Genomic DNA, 13,078 nt, shown 5'->3' on the forward strand with positions numbered 1-13,078 from the left:
ACTCAAGTCCCTCTCACCCAATACAGCCAGAGCCTACCAGACAGGTTGGAGAGCCTTCCAGAGATTTCAGGACTCTTGTCCGCAAGGTGACACAGAGTTCGTTCCGTACATCCTGGCGTTCATAGGTTACTGTCACACCAATCTGAAACTATCCCACACCACGGTCAAGTCCTACCTCGCAGGGGTGCAATATTTAGAGCCATGAGTTTCCCTCAGTCAGGTTCATTATTTTCAATTCATGCCATTAAAGCTACTCTGAGGGGTCTCGAGAAAAGCGACTGCGAGTCACGCACTCGCCGGCTTGCCGTCACTGGCCAGCTTTTCCGCGACCTTTCCGACTTGTTAGACAAAAACCATTCGGTGCCCTGCATCGTTTGGTAATAAAAGCTGCCATGTACCCGGCCTTTTACGGGTTTTGAGACCGGCCGAGTTTACTTCCCCGGCTAACAGTAGCAGATACGTCACTCTCAGTGAGCTCTCGGCTTCCAGAGATGGTTTCATACTCTCGCTACTCACCACCAAGACCTCTCAGGTAGGCCCCCTGACCCAGGTGTTTTTCTTCCCGACCTCTCATCATTGGTGTCCCGTGCGCGTGCTGCAACAGCTTCTATCCTCTCTGCCAAACAAGCCGTCCGACAGTCCTTGCTACCATTCAACAATACTCACCTTACCGGTCCCCAATTCATAACTCATATTCGTGTTTACTGACTAATCTTGCAATAGACCCGTCCTCAATATCCGGGCATTCGTTTCGCATAGGGGCGGCATCTGCCGCTTCAAGGAATCGGGTTCCAGCACATGTAATAAAAGACTAGGTCGTTGGCGTTCGTCCTGTTTCAGCCGCTACATTCCTGAATCTTGCTTGTCAGAATTTGGTGTTATGAATAAATGTTTGTAGCTTTGCGATATGATAGGAATTGTTGTTCTTTTTGGCCTCCTTCAGCTATCCCTTCAACGTCGCGGTTTCGGCATAACTCTAACCGCTTTAGCTAGCCAGCAGGTAGGAGTCCTTCTTTCGTGAGTGCCCGACCACAAATATACTTTATTTAATTCATACAATACTTATAAAAACATGTATATAGAACAAAAGCAGGTGAGACCCCAAGAGAGGGCAAAGAGGGAACTGCAGAGTCCGTCAGTGTAATCCAGTAATGAAACCGCTGTTGCAATATGTCCACAGGAAACATTATTAGCACCCAGGGCACTTACAAAAACATACAAAACCTATATAAGGGCAGGATAGGAAGTCAATTCAGTATCGTCTGTGACACGCCGACTCTGCAGTCGCCTCCTGCCAACGCCGTTTCGCCACACAGGCTTCTACCGGGATACTTAAAAAAAATTAAAAAAAATTGAAAAATATCTAAATTTTCTTTGCATTGACATATTCTGACAGCCATAACTTTTTTATATTTAGGTCTACAGAGCATGAGAACTTTTTTTTTGTTAAGCGAACTGTATTTTTTATTGGTACTATTTTTGTGGTATGTACGTCTTTTTGAGAGAATAGGTATACAGATGCATCGGGAGAATGCATATCTTTGTTGCTGGGGCAAGGGCGCTTCCCAGTGCTAACAATGGGCCTGGTGGCATCTGTAAAAGAGAGCAGCATGCCACAGAAGGGGCTGGAAGCAGGGTTGCAATTTGCATTGTGAACAGGGGGGAGTGACTACAAAACGCTGATGTTACAGGACATGTAATTGAGTGGCGGCTTGTGGCTGCACAATCGTAGTACACAGCTATACAGCTATTCCCACAATTATGTGCAAATCAAATATGATGTAAGACAGAAGAATAGGTTTTTGGATCAGTATATGCAGTGGATATAAAAAGTCTACACACTCCTGTTAAAATGTCAGATTCCTGTGCTGTAAAAAAATAAGACAAAGATAAATCATTTCAGAACTTTTTCCACTTTTAATGTGACCTATAAACTGTACATCTCAATTGAAAAACAAACTGAAATCTTTTAGGTGGAGGGAAGAAAACAAAAAAAATAAAATAATGTGGTTGCATAAGTGTGCACACCCTCTTATAACTGGGGATGTAGCTGTGTTCAGAATTAAGCAATCGCATTCAAAATCATGTTAAATAAAGGAGTCAGCCAGCGTACACCTGCCATCATTTAAAGTGCCTCTGATTAACCCCAAATAAAGTTCAGCTGCTCTAGTTGGTCTTTCCTGAAATTTTCTTAGTCGCATCCCACAGCAAATGCCATGGTCCATAGAAAGCTTCCAAAGCATCAGAGGGATCTCATTGTTAAAAGGTATCAGTCAGGAGAAGGGTACAAAATAATTTCCAAGGCATTAGATATACCATGGAACACAGTCATCATCAATTGGAGAAAATATGGCACAACAGTGACATTACCAAGAACTGGATGTCCCTCCAAAATTGATGAAAAGAAGAGACAAAAACTGGTCTGGGAGGCCACTAAGAGGCCTACAGCAACATTAAAGGAGCTGCAGGAATATATGGCAAGTACTGGCTGTGTGGAACATGTGACAGCAATCTCCCGTATTTTTCATATGTCTGGGCTATGGGGTAGAGTGGCAAGACGAAAGCCTTTTCTTATGAAGAAAAACGTCCAAGCCAGGCTACATTTTGCAAAAACACATCTGAAGTCTCCCAAAAGGATGTGGGAAAAGGTGTTATGGTCTAATGAAACCAAGGTTGAACTTTTTGGCCATAATTCCAAAAGATATGTTTGGCGCAAAAACCACACTGCACATCACCAAAAGAACACCATACCCACAGTGAAGCATGGTGGTGGCAGCATCATGCGTTGGGGCTGTTTTTCTTCATCTGGAACAGGGGCCTTAGAAAAGCTAGAGGGAATTATGAACAGTTCCAAATACCAGTCAATATTGGCACAAAACCTTCAGGCTTCTGCTAGAAAGCTGAACATGAAGAGGAACTCCATCTTTCAGCATGACAACGACCCAAAGCATACATCCAAATCAATAAAGGAATGGCTTCACCAGAAGAAGATTAAAGTTTTGGAATGGCCCAGCCAGAGCCCAGACCTGAATCCGATTAAAAATCTGTGGGGTGATCTGAGGAGGGCGGGGCACAGGAGATGACCTTGCAATCTGACAGATTAGGAGTGTTTTTGCAAAGAAGAGTGGGCAAATCTTGCCAAGTAAAAATGTTCCATGCTGATAGACTCATACCCAAAAAGATGAAGTGCTGTAATAAAATCAAAAGGTGCTTCAACAAAGTATTAGTTTAAGGGTGTGCACACTTATGCAACCATATTTTATTTTTATATTTTTTCTTCCCTCTACCTAAATGATTTCAGTTTGTTTTTCAATTGAGTTGTAGAGTTTATAGGTCACATTAAAGGTGGAAAAAGTTCTGAAATGATTTATCTTTGTCTCATTTTTTACATCACAGAAACCTAACATTTTAACAGGCGTGTGTAGACTTTTTATATCCACTGTATATTCATTTATACACATTTTCTATAGTACCATAGTCAAATGATCTGCCTTGTGTTTGGTATACAATTATTAGCCTAATGCTACTGGATGACATTTAGGTGCAGTCTGATGATGTTATGATATATATATATATATATATACACCCAAGTTATGGTCTATGCATGCTTGAGAAAAGCTAGTATAACTGTAACATCATATCTTGAAAAAAAGAACATTTGCTAAAGAGTGCTGCCTTGACCTTCGTTTTTGTACAGTATACTCTATCTATTAGGTTGTGTGAGGTCACCTCATCTCCACTAAACCCTACCCACTTTTAGTGTTGCCTCCTTTGCTGGCCTGATAAATCTTTCCATCGCACTATATACACTGCTTTTTTTCAGGGCATGCGGCCACCGGTGCAGTGCAGATATGAGGTGCCCGGAACAACAGCTGCTGCTAATGTGTGCTGCCATCAGAGAGGTGCCTTCTCATGCAAGATTTTGTTCCAGACCTTCAAGCAAGATGGCGGCGACCGACCCGACGTGAGCAAATGGAGGCGGTAAGTTTGATTACATTTTTTTTTAAAGTTAATTTCAAACAGTTTTTACAATCAGATGATGGTGGCATCTGAGGGGGACAATGACGGGGGGCGGCGCTATCGCTGCTCCCTGTCATTGTACTTGCTACTTACAAAAAAAATATTTTTAAATTCGGCAAATCATCCGAATCGAACTTTTCATAAATTCGCTCATCTCTAGTAATTGGCTTGTATTGACTTTTTCTACATGATAAAAGCCATTTGCTGAAGTGAGACAACCCCTTTAAATTTAATGTTTCTGCAAAAGACTCCTGTGTCACAGAATTGTAATGATGGTTTATACCACAAAAGCACTTGTTTTGTATAAACTAATACACAGTACTGGAGGTGGAATTCTTGCAAATTCAAACATAAATGTTCCTTTTGCGGTGACAAGCACCTCATGTTCCTAAAGGGTGTGGTGTACTGTTGTGAATTGAGGATTTCAGTCATGGTTTCTTAGTCCCTCAGTTTATAGATGAAGGTTATATTGGAATGGATATTCATTCTGCTTTTAGTCTTTTGCCCATCAGTTTTTCCATCAATTCGGAAGGTCAATGCAAACCACAAGTAGCTAAATATCAGGTAGTATTGGCTGAGCATGCCAGCCAAGCCATTTCCATTGTGGTGATCCCAAGAAAAGGACATGGACAGCAGTGAGGACTGAAGCAACAGCTGCACAGCATTGGAAGGGATCAGTAAAATGAGCTCTCATTGTCTGTTGATTTTCCCCTCTCCGACCCTTATAAAATTAGAGCACCAGAACAACTCTTTAATATGTTTAATAAAATGCAGTGACTTTCAAGACATTGGCTATTATCCATAAAGTGATTCATTTCAGCTTACACCTATGTTCTCAAAATACAGTTAAAGATGAGTTAAATGGGAGTTAACTGTGAGCCAGTCTGGCAATGAACTGTGATTGGTCTGGCTGGAGAAGCCGTGGATGTCTATACATTTCACCTGACCATGAAATACATGGAAAGGCAACCTCCACCAAATATTCTCTTTGTTGCTGACACTTCTATTATGAGGTTGTAGTTGGGGACTACCTTCTATGATGTTCACAAGCCCTTACAGGAAATATAGATATTTCCTGGTGAGTGAACCCCATTTACACTATTACAAGAGCAGCAAAATCTGAGAAAATAACTACATAGTAATACATTTTCGAAATGTCATATATTGCACTAATTTGAGTATTCTCTCTAGGTTGAATGCTCAGTTATTTCAAGAAAAGTCTGGCACACAAAACACATCTCGTTTGTGAATAGCTCCTTTGTCTTTCAAAGCACAATGAAGTAAAATAACCATGTTCTCTACAGAGTGAACAGATTAAACCGACAACATCAGAGACAGGACACAATTGTTCATCTAGGAATAAGTACAAAATATGTTTTAACAAATAATCCAATCCTAAGCACTAGTTTTAGAAAGTAATAAGTCACTAATGTTTCCCACAGCTTTGCATAAATCAATAGTACAGACTGTTATAGGAAAATTTGTAATATATCTCCAATTGTCAGAACTGCTCCCCCCCCCCCCCCCCCACACTCACACACACTAAAATTCAATCTGAATCCTTTGATAAATCTATAGAGATTGAGATGGACGGTCTGCTCTCTGAAGAAGATTACACGCTGCCCATAAATGTCTAGGGAAGATTCACAATTAACTGCTTCAGACTCTATCTCACCCTAAGTGCTTTATTCACATCAATACTGCTCAGTACTTCTGTATGATATTCTATATGGTGCTATGCTTGTAAGTCAATGAAAGTTAGGGGACAGAACCTAGTTTTTATTTGGAATATATAGGAGACATCATTATAGCTAGTCTCCACCTGCTATATCAAGGAAAACTGACAAGTAGAGATAAAGACTGCAGAGAGGAAAAAGTTTTCTTCTGTTTTCTTTAGTTTTTTTATAGATAATTTTTTATGACAATTGTTATTGAAATTTCAAAGTTAAAAACAAACAAGGTTAGTAAAACTCATTTGCATATTTTTTAAAACTTTTTCTTTACTTGAACATGTTATTGTTTGATAGACTACAGCGGTTTACTATAACAGTATATGGTAATTCTTTTGGCTTGCTATTAAGCCCTGCTACAGGCAGGGCATATAGGGTATCTGTCAGCAGAGTTGTACCTATAAAACAGCCTGACCTGCTGCATATGCACTTGGCAGCTGAAGAAATTTTTGTTGCTTCCAGGTTCATATGTACCTGCATTGCTGATAAAAATGATGTTTTAATATATGCAAATGAGCCCCTATGAGTAATGAGTGCATTGTTGTTACACCTAGAGGCTCTGCTCTCTCTGGAACTGCCGCATCCTACTGCGCCGTTTAATTGGCAGCTAGCCATGGCTTGTCAGAAAGCCTATATAAGGCATCAAGCAGTCAAAAGAACCGATTGGATCTACGCAATTTCAGGGTGTCCTATGACTAAACACTTATATCCTGAAATTGCTATTGAGGAGTTTAACTTTGATCAGAGCTATCTCTAATACTAGCAGGTGTCAGCTCTGCACTATTATATTATTGTACAGCAGCGTTGTCTATATTACTGTACAGCAGCATTGTACACATTACCATACTGATGTTGGGGAGGAAAAAAACAAACCCTGGACCAAAAGATGGAAGCACGGGAGCCAGCATGGAGGATCAGAGTGGCGGGGAGCAGTGTGGCATGCGCAGCAGTATGAAGTGCCTTTTGCACTGTGGCATTAGAAGAATTCTGATATCTCTGACTTTTAGTCTAACCAGACTGTCTGTTACTCTGTAATTCTAGAGAAAATCAATACAAATGGTCTAGCTCAGTAAAGGCTTATCCAAAATACTCCCAAGAGTCGAAGACAAATGAACTGATCCCCTTGGATGGGGACAGAGGAAATAAAACTTAACATTTAATAGGTAATAATTAGAATAAATGGCACAAAATGAAAATATTCCAAAAACATACACCTATAGGACAAGCCCTAGGTGGGCCTAGACAAAATCAAGGTAATGCCAGTATAGAAAAGGAACGCTCTCACACATGATGGACACGATGAATGGAACTCATCAGGAGGGTGCCAGATCAGGAACCCAGGGAAAGCGTCTTCCGTTTCTTTCTGCTGGTAGTTACTGGAAACCATGCGAGGAAGATGTCAAGAAAGAAGTTGCTGTAGGCATAGGCAGTGGTTGGGAACGATTTCCCTAGTCAGGCCCTGAGACAAGGAGGGGGCTAATAAGACCCTGCCTACCTACACGGAGTACTTGCCCCGCAAGGAGCGACCCCATCCAGATACCTGTCCCTGGTGGGGGCCGGTATCCCTGATATACCCTAGAAAGCTCCTGACGTGTAACATTTCATTTACTTAAAACTCATCAGGGGAAGTATATATTTGAGGGTAACAGGCAAACCAGGCCTGTAGTTAAAGGGGAAAAAAATAGCAACAATTAAAGCCAGAGGGCTAACAACTCTAAGCTGGGCCAGTTAAGGCCAGTATGGCTCAAAACAGACAAGAGGATGGACCAGTGGGACCATTCAGGCTCAGAGAAAAAGTGGTCGGGCCAGTGGGACCAGACAACAACAAATGCAAACACAGGTGGACCTGTAGTGCTGGCGTGCCAGTGGGCCGCATCGGCACAGTAGTATACAGCAATGAGGCGTAACGAGGTCCCTGTGGGGGCCCAAAACGTTGGGTACATAGTAATAGGGCTGTCGGCGAATAATTACCTTCATAATGCCACTTTTAAAAGGCAGAACGTAGCGCGCCAGTTATCCAGGAACGCCCTCCGAAAGTCACGTGAGGCAGGGTACGCCCAATCACGTGAACCAGGCCTACATGTCGTGGAACGCGGTGCACGGCAGCGCCTGCATTCCACGTCCTGCCCGGAGAGCTACTTGGATGGAAGTGTGCTCACCGTGAGAAGCACGTACAGAGGGCGTAGAAACGTGGAACGCAGCGCATGAGCCGCTGCACCGAGATGACACGCAGGTCAGAGGAGGGACGAAAATTTTACCCTGGAGGCGGGCTGGTTGTCAGGCAACGGAGCGTCAATGGTTGCAGGGGAGACCAACAATCAAATGGATCTCATATTTCAACAAAGCAAAATAATGCTTACATAGCAGAGCTACATATGTACAGGTTAAGGAGACAACAAGCTTATTTTGAGACAGTTTGACTGATAATAGGGCTGGATTAAGAAGTGGAAAAAACTGAATGACTATGGTGACCGGATGATCACAAAAAAACATCTATAATTAAGCTGTTCATTGAGACCCAATGGAGCCATGGTTTTTAGGTAGTAGATCCAGCGGGTTTCACGCTGCAGGATCGCCCGGTCCCAGTCCCCCCCCCGACGTGAAGGAAGGACCCTGTTGATGCCCATGACAGACACATACTCTGTAATTCCTCTAGCACCGTTCTATGAAAACAGTAGGTTTAAATAGCACACCAAATGCTTGAAATAACTTCTTTATTAACTTCAACTTTTCTTCATATAACACTGCCGCCTCCGCAGCATAATCCATGTACAAAACACGTGTTGTATAAAGATTCATAAAATGGAGGTATGCATAAGAAGGTGGTTCAACTGTTCAATCTTGTCATTCAACATAAAATGGTGGATATATTTCTCTCTTCAGTATCTGTACTCTCACTTTAAGTTATTTAAGCACTTTATGATCTCTCTGAGAGGTATATCTGAGGTCTAACTAATAGTTCTACTTGCTGAATTTGGTCGCAATTTGCAGTATGCAGTTAGCAGTAACTATTTTCAGATTGGTTGAGTATGATCTGGTATGGTTGTATGCAATTTGGATTGCAATATGGAATTTGAATTTGTATGGATTGGTTGTGAAATTTGTAGTTTGCAATTGGTGGAACTGTAAGTAAACATACATAACTGGTACAGTATACAGTTCTAATCACTATATTAACAGTAGGAACATTATATAACAGTTTTAAATGCCTATTTTGGCCTCTCCGCTTCCATAAAACACAGCTCTAACTGGAGTGAATGTCTGTTCAGCTCATCTCCTCTGGTGTAATGATTCTAGCAGCTCCTGCTAGGGAATTCCCCACACAAACTGTGTGTGAGGCTGGCTGTGATTGGTCAAAACTCTTGCTGTGTGTGAGGCTAGCTAGGATTGGTCAAGACTCCTGCCCAGCAACAACAGTTTAACTCTATGCTTTCTGTTTCTGCTGTGTCATTGATCTTACCCCACATTCATATAATGAATCTTAAAGGCATATTATCTTTTCTGCTTCTGTGAACACAATATATATAACAGTTATATAACATTCAAAACATGAAGTCACTGTAAATAACTCTGCTTTTGTCTTTAACACACAAACATAGAAACGGTATTAAGGTTATTGGCAGGTCTAGCTGTATAAACACACAAGCTGTATTAGCAACCTAGGACAGGTCTTAGCTGGCAAGCTACAAGCAGGTGACTAATCCAGTTGTTGCCAGGAGAAATCACTATGGTGGCCTGCACCAGATGGATAGAAAAAGATAGAGAATAACTCTTTATTGAAATAACTCGCGGCATATCTTTCCAACTGTTCAGCCCATAATGGGAGCTGTAGTTTTAAAACGTACATACTTATATGGCAAGGGCTATCCTGACTATGCAAATGGTATCTGTATTGAGCTTAGGATTTTTAGCATGAATGTACTGTGCTGTATATATGTATCATGCTTAGTTTTGGTGCTGAATATATGTAATAAATTTTGTTTTGATGCTGCATTTATGCATGAGCTTGTTTATGGTGCTGTATACATATAATGAGCTTGGTTCTGGTGCTGTATTTGTTAAAGATATGGATACGCTGTGCCACTTAACAGATTTTACTTGGGCTACTTCTAAGAGCAATATCTAAGTGACCCCCTGGTCTTCACCATTTAACTCCTATAGAGGGATCTGGACTACACTGTAGGGGAACCGCCAAGCCTCTACCTCTTGATGTACCAAGTAGTCAAGAAACAACCCGCGTTCATGGCTAGAAGAGTTCATGCAATCCAATAAACAATCCAAAGGACATGCTGGGTAGCACAAGGTCAAAACCAGGAAAAGTAAGAGGTCAGGTCAGGCAGCAAAGGGTCAAATCCATTAACAGACAAAGATCGGTACATGGAAAGTCATACAGGATTATGGCACACCATTGCAGAAAACTAGCTAATTGTTCAGGCACAGACCCAGTGGTAGCATGCCGTATATACCCCAGGGAAGGCTGTCAAAGGCTGGGGACAAGAAGATGTGCATGCTCTGGTCATTTAAGAGGTTGAAAGGAGTGTATGTCCTCAGAACACTAGAATAGGCTGCAGGCAGGATTCACAGGCCACACAGGTGCATCAGTAAAGCTCCCCAGCAGCTGTCAACTCCAAGTACAAAGGAGCTCCAACAGGCAAGGACCACTGACATAACAGTACCTCCCTCTTTATTCCCCCTTTTATTTAAACTAGACAGTCAGAAAAATTTCCTTAGAAGAGAAGGTACCTTGATTGTCTTGGTTCCCAATATCTCTGCTTAGGACCAAACCCCTTCCAGTCCACCAGATTAAAGGTTTTGCTCTTAACTCTCTTCAGCCCACAGTGACCTATGCATGTACATAGATCAGTACAGGAGAAACTGCAATTCTAAGAGGTTGGTGCATTAATTCCAGAAGCTACCAGAGATCTTGGGAACTCGGTCATAGTACAGTGGCAGTGGAGGAGAAGGACGCTGACTGAGGAAGCGGCACAGATGCTGCAGCTTGAGTAGACAGAGCCAGGGCAGCAACTGCCCTGGAGTCCAACTGAGTAGAGATTGTATTTAGCTAGTGGAGTTATTGCTTCTGGCAACTGTGTTGGTTAGTCAGTCCCTTAAATATATCCTGCAATCCCAACTTGCATGAGCCAGCAGGATCAAAACTGTTAAGGAAGTGGATGTGATGTGCCACTGAACAGATTTAACTTAAAGGGGTTATCTAGGTATACATCTTCCTTTCCCTGTGCTTCCCCTGCCAGGCGCTGCTATTTACTAATGTACTTGCAATACTTTTTCTGTCTCACTCCGGAGATTGGAAGAGTGGTTACGAGGCTGCACCCTCTATAGAGACTGGATTTCCTCTGACTTTATGATCAGGCCACACCATGAGGTCCTCCGTCAGAATTCCAGTCCAAGTGGTCTTGATGTCAGACTAATGTAATTTTGGAATGGGCTGGCTGATGCTCTCAATGCATAAGCAGGGTAGGTAGAGTCCACTGCTTGTCATATTGAGGTTGTATGTGAGAAAACATTAGGAGGAAGCAGCAGGAGGGTGATGGGTGTAGTAGGCAGCGTTTTCAGCTGAGCTGAGCTGTAGTGGGCGTTTACATTCTTGCCTGACTTTTCAGCACACAGCACTATGGGAAGTACTGTGTCTGGAGCATTTCTATGCCCACAACCCGGAAGTTTGGGTTGTAAACAATGGAACACCGCAAAAGCATAGAGAATGAAGTGAAGACTAAGGAAAAGCTGACAAGTATACTATTATGCTGTGTATAAGGCTTGTGGGGTTTCACTCTGGTAGATAGGGTAAGCGGGCGCAGTACAGAGGCAAAATACAAGTTCTTAACTCAAAACTTCAGTGTTTATTCACACTTGAGGCAATTGCACAAAACAGCACGTAACGTTGCAGTCTTGGTGTTAATTCACACACAATGGAAAGTTCATATAACACAAGTCACCTTGCTGGCAGTTCTGCCCCCAGTAGTCCACAGCAGGCTTTATGGGGCCTGTTTCCCCAGCATGCGGCTCTCAGCCCTCCAGCATGGCACAAAGCCTCAGATCCCAAACACAGAGACATCTAAGTACACTGTCTCCTGAAGAACTGGAGAACGTGCACGCACCTTACGGGCAGACAGAGGCATTGCAAGGTGAAGAGCAGACCAGACTGGAGTAGAAGGAGCAGCAAGGCAACAGGCACAGACTGCTGAAGCACAGAAGCAGGCAATTGGGTAACTGCTTGCTCTCCATGGTCTCATGAGTACGTCACATTACAGTAACCTTTGATTCTGCCCTACGTCCTTCAAACCACACATCCAAGCGCTTTCCAGCTCCTGCCCTTTTCCACCTCCTGCCTCCAACTCAAAAAATAGTTCTGGGAGCCAGTGGCGTAACTGGAGTGTTAAGGGCCCCAGTGCAAACTTACAAAGAGGCGGCAGATTTTTTTTTACACTAAGGGCTTTTTAACATGAGCAGTTCCTGTGCAGGTAATCTGTGATCTTTTTACTACAAAATCACAGTGAGATAAAGTTGTCACCGTGATTTTGTAGTAAAAAGATCACAGAGAGGCACAGAGCATTATCAATCATGTTACTGCTCTGTGTCTCTGCTGTCCGGAAGGGGGCTTGGCTGTCTTTCACACAGTGGATTACCCGCACAGTATCTGCTTGTGTTAAAGAGCCCTAAGCCCAATGCATGGCTACACTCACCCAGTCCTAATAAAACTGGTCCTGCCTAATCCAGGGCGTCGGCGTGATCCAGAACTGATAGAGAAAAAAAGGAATAATCACGTAAGGAAGAAATGGTGATTGCCCAAGTAAAATCACCAGCAGGGGGCGCTGTGCTGGCCTGTAAGACTAAGCCATGCCAATGTATAGCAGGGTAATCTAGGACATTTCCCCTAAAAGCTACTACACAGTACTAATGCCCACATTGTGGCCTCTCACAGTACTAATGCCCACTTTGTGGCCCCTCACAGTAATTAAGCCCACCTTGTGGTCCCTTCAAAATAGTTAGGTCCTCCTTGTGGCCCCTCACAGCAGTTATGCCCACATTTGTTCCTGTCACAGTAGTTATGCCTACTTTTGTGTCCCCTCACTGTAGTTAAGCCCAGATATGTGCCCCCTCACAGTAGTTATGCCAGATATATTCCCCCTCACAGCAGTTATGCCAGATATGTGCCCCCTCACAGTAGTTATACCCAGATATGTGCCCCTCACAGTGGTTATGCTCTTTTGTGCTAGAGTGAGGGGCACTCTAGTTGTTGCCCCCTTTTTCCAGCTTTATGGACATAAACCCAAATACTTACCCTCTTCCCTGATGACATTCTCCCACAC

Source organism: Bufo gargarizans, chromosome 1, assembly GCF_014858855.1.
Source record: "Bufo gargarizans isolate SCDJY-AF-19 chromosome 1, ASM1485885v1, whole genome shotgun sequence".
NCBI classification, from domain to species: Eukaryota; Metazoa; Chordata; class Amphibia; order Anura; family Bufonidae; genus Bufo; species Bufo gargarizans.